Below are 5,000 nucleotides of genomic sequence, written 5' to 3'. Positions count from 1 at the left end.
TGACCATTAACTGGGCTGAAAAGAGTTACGGGTAGTTTTTGTTTTCCGGTCTGCTAGCCGGGCGCCTCATGTGGCAGACTGCGCCTTACCAGGGTCAAAACAGGGCCCTTCCCACGGCGAGGTGCAGGGAAATATGTAGTTTGACTCCTAGGACGATGCCGCAACTGCTCCACCACGTGTAGGCTCCTTGTCAGCTCCGTCAAGTTAAACACACTATTAACTCCGTGCGGCATTTTTCCATTACCACTCATTCGTACTCAGGACTCAGGTATGGTTTGGGTCAGGTCAGGGTCTTGGTGTTAAAACAAATTTGTGATTCCGTACCCTAGTGTGGGAGCGATCGTGTTTCAGTCAGCTGTTGATATGTGTACCATGGTGACTTGCTTCTAGTGTTGGTACGGTGATTGTGGTTGTTATGCGTGCGTCATCGGAATTACCACTCGTACCCTCAAGGACGCTTTTCATGCTTGGCTTAGTTTAAGTTAGTTTGGGTTAGACTGGCTTGCATTAGGTTAGGGTAAGGTAGGTTTGAGGACAGGGCAGGTCATGGGAGGGCAGGGCAAGGGAGATCAGGGCAGAACAAAGAAGAGCAGAGTAGGGTAAGGTAAGGCAAGGCAGGACAAGGTAAGGTAGCGTAGGTTAGGTTGTTAGTTTTGGTTATGTAGGGCAGGTACGGTTTAGGGTCAGTTAGGTTAGGTTAAATTAGACTAAGTTAGGTACAGTGCAGGTTATTACGGTAGTCTGCGTCATTCTGCACATTCGTACCCATGAGGTCAATTTTGCTTTCGTTGGGATAGGTCAAGGTGTGGGTCCTCTCTCTCTCTCTCTCTCTCTCTCTCTCTCTCTCTCTCTCTCTCTCTCTCTCTCGCTCAGAAGAAAGTAAGGGCACATTGACTTTAAATACCAATAACCAGTTCATTTTAACTAGGAGGTAGAATTGCTTTCACCCTATCTTGAATACTAGAATATGATGCTAGTCGCGAAGAAGTGCTATGGGTTGAATGCAGGACCCAAGTATTGTCCTTGGCACTGAGCTTTAACGATTGATGCTACGGCACCACATCCTTTCCATAGCACCTCATCATAACTACTTCATACTCAGGTGTTAATCTGTTGTTACAACTCGGCATTCAAGATGAAGAGATGGCAATTTTAGGACAAGTCAGAGTGAAAAGTACATATATATATATATATATATATATATATATATATATATATATATATATATATATATATATATATATATATATATATATTAATCAGTTTTCTCTAAGTCAGCCTAAAATTGCCCTCTTTCCATCTTGAATGCTGAGATACATGAATAGCACTAGAATATGATGCTAGTCACGAAGAAGTACCATGGAAAAGATGTAGAGCGGTGGTATAGCCTTTTTCTGTCCCTAAGCTACTTAAAATCTACAAAAGGACGAAGGTCTGGTTCAGGTTAAGGTGATAGAAATTTAGTCGAATTTATCCTCTAGTTGGACTTCAGTTGGCCATCAACTGACCTGAGAGAAGGTATGGAGATTTCTCAGGTAAAGAGAGAGAGAGAGAGAATACCACATCTTGGAGGCTCATGCTATAATACGACACTATATATATATATTTTTTTCTTTTATTAACTCTACACACCTGGCCGACTGTCGAAGCCTTCCTGCCTTTGCTTTCCATGTGTACAGGTAAATTAATCAGTGGATCTTGGTTGTGGTTCTCTTATTTAAGCCTCTGTGTAGGTACGGGACATTTTTCAAACTTCCAGGCTTTGGTTCGGTCTGTTTGTAATGAAGAAGAGGAAGATGATGATGATAATGATAATAATGATGGTGATGGTAATGGTAATAATGATAATGACAACGATAGTAGTAATAGTAGCAACAATACTACTACTACTACTACTGCTGCTACTGTTACTACTACTACTACTACTGCTGCTACTGTTACTACTACTACTACTGCTGCTGCTACTATTACTACTACTGCTACTGCCACTACTATTGTAATAATAATACAAATAATAATAACAAAAACATGTTATTCAGCGTGATACCAGAGTGAATGCACGTTACTCTGCGACGATACACGTGAGGTTTATATAAGTGTGTGTGTGTGTGTGTGTGTGTGTGTGTGTGTGTGTGTGTGTGTGTGTGTGTGTGTGTGTGTGTGTGCTGCGTTTGTGTGTGTGTACGTCATTGGGGGTGTTGTTTCGTAACCAGAGTCACCTCATGCCATACCCAATTGTCTCATGCTTCCTTTTACACCATCATATATACTGTACTAACCTACATATATATACACACACACACACACACACACACACACACACACACACACACACACACACACACACACACACACACACACTCAGATTTACGTAGCTGGTCCTGTGTAATCTCTTCCGACACTCACGTGATTTGCCAGCACGTGTCTGGCGATCTTGCTACTGCCTACCCCTGCCTTTCCCTGCCTCACTCCCTCCATACCGTGCCTAATTCTTGCATCTCCTAGCCTCGTACTGCCTTATTCCTGCCTTAACCTTCCTCACATCTGCATTAATCTGCCTCATACATTCCTTACTCTGCCTCATTCCTGCCTTACCTTCCCTCATACCTGACATAACTTGCCTCATACCTTCTTTGCCCTGGCTCATACTGCGTTACCCTGCCTTACTCCTTTACCGTGCCTTATACTGCCTTATCCTTCCTCGTACCTGCCGTAAGCTGCTTTAGATCTACTTACCCTGCCTTACCCTCCCACATACCTACCTTAACCTGCCTTCCTTACCTACCTTAACCAGCACTCCTTACCTACCTTAACCAGCACACCTTACCCTGCTTCATTCCTGCCTTACTCTGCTTCTTCCTCACTTAATCTGTTTCGTCTTATGCCTGTCTTCCCTCTCTTTCTCACCTTCTTTTCCTCCATGTTCTTCCTCCTCCATCTGTTTCTCCCCTCCTCATTTTCACTGCCTTACCCAACCTCTTTCTGCCCCCTCTGTACCTATCCCTCCCTCCCTCTCTCCCTGTCTCCTCTCTCCCTCTCTTTGTATATCCCTCTTTCTGTCACGTCCTTTCTCTCTTTTTTATCCTTTTCTCTCCCCCCCACTCTCTCTCTCTCTCTCTCTCTCTCTCTCTCTCTCTCTCTCTCTCTCTCTCTCTGTCTGATTAAATCTGTCTCACATCCATTCCTCTCCTCTCTTTCTCTCACTTTCCCTCCTCTCCTCTCTATGTCTCTCACTTCCTCTCCTTTCTATGTCTGTCTATATCTCTTATCTCTCACTGCCCCTCCTCTTCTCTCCATCTATATCACTCACTTTCTCTCCTATCAGTGTCTCTATATTTCTGTCTCGTACTTCCTCTCCTCTCCCCTATCTACAGTATATCAAACTTCCTCTCCTCTCTATCAATGTTCTATCTCTCACTTCTTTTCTTTCTATCTGTTTCTCTGTCTTTCACGTCCTCTCCTCTTCCTTCATATCTCTCTTTGTCGCTCTGTGATTCTTTCTCTCTTTGTCCCTGATTCACTGCTCCCCCCTCCCCCCCACTCTGTGCGCTTCTGGTTACATATGGCTGGAGGAAAGGAGAATAAGGGAGGGAAGGGAGGGGGGATGGAAGGTAGGAAAGGGGGGAGTGAACAGGAAGGAGAAAGTGTGTGTGTGTGTGTGTGTGTGTGTCCTGCTCACGTAACATTTGGGGGCAGTCACGTGGTTTGCCTGAATGCATCACGCGAACTGTCTCTCTCTCTCTCTCTCTCTCTCTCTCTCTCTCTCTCTCTCTCTCTCTCTCTCTCTCTCTCTCTCTCACCCCTTTCGTTGGTGCCTTGAAGGGAGAGAGAAAGTAGTTAGAAAGAAAGTTAGATACCTGTCTGTAGGTTAATTTATACAGATAGAAACATGCATTGAATAGAACAACTGTTGATTAATAAATTAGTAAGGAGAGAGAGAGAGAGAGAGAGAGAGAGAGAGAGAGAGAGGGGGGGGAGGTAATGGGCCGTATGTAATTATTTTGACATCACGTGTATGCATTCTTGGATAGGCGTGTGTATCCAAGGTCGGATTTACAGAGTTCTTTCACCTTAATACAGATTTTCGTCCTTTTGCAGCATCTTTCACATATCTCAGTGCCAGAAAAAGATAATACGACGGCACTACATCCTTTCCTTGGCACTTCTTTGTGATTAGCACGAGATTCTGGTATTACAGCTCATTGGCAGAAATACTGCGGTTCTACTTTTCATGGCACTTCTTCGTGACTAGCACAATATTGAAGTGAATCTATTGTTACCGCTGAGCGTTCAAAGTGGAGGAATATCTGTTTTAGGTCAGGTTAGAGAGAGAGAGAGGATGGCCATATGTAATCGATTTGACGGTCACGTGTATGCCTGCCTGCATGTGTGTGTGTGTACAAGGACGTCACTAACAAAGGTAATTAATTTCTTGTCCTTTTTTTTTTTTTCAAGAAAGACCGGGTGCAGTCAGGATTCCAGGGGCTTGAATGGTAAGTGAATGTGTGTGTGGACCATATAATTAGGCAGAGATTTTAATTAGTTTCTCCTTCTGTCAGGATTTTCCTTACTCTCTGGCCCCATCCTCTAACTCAGGGGTTCCCAGCCTTTTTAAGCTGATGAGCACCCACCTGTTTTCTGGATAACTATGAGAGCACCACTATAATATAGTTTGGGTATTAAGAAGCAGTCCAATCAGTAGTGTAAGTTATATATCCCCGCTTCGGTTGGGATAGGCCGGTCCTGCAGTGGACACTCAAACGGCTGATGAGATAGAGAGATGATATATATATATATATATATATATATATATATATATATATATATATATATATATATATATATATATATATATATATATATATATATATAAAACAAAAGAAACGGATGATGTTGCTGGTCTTACAGGGGATAATGATACGGCAGTTAGGTCTACAAAGAGCTGGTGCTCGCGAGCACGATTTTATCCGCTGTGAAAGAGTACTGCCAGACCATCAGAG

The sequence above is a fragment of the Coenobita brevimanus genome, chromosome 40 (genome assembly GCF_032717465.1).
Source record: "Coenobita brevimanus isolate Jiangsu-jjx chromosome 40, ASM3271746v2, whole genome shotgun sequence".
NCBI lineage: Eukaryota > Metazoa > Arthropoda > Malacostraca > Decapoda > Coenobitidae > Coenobita > Coenobita brevimanus.
This window is presented reverse-complemented; position numbering follows the sequence as displayed.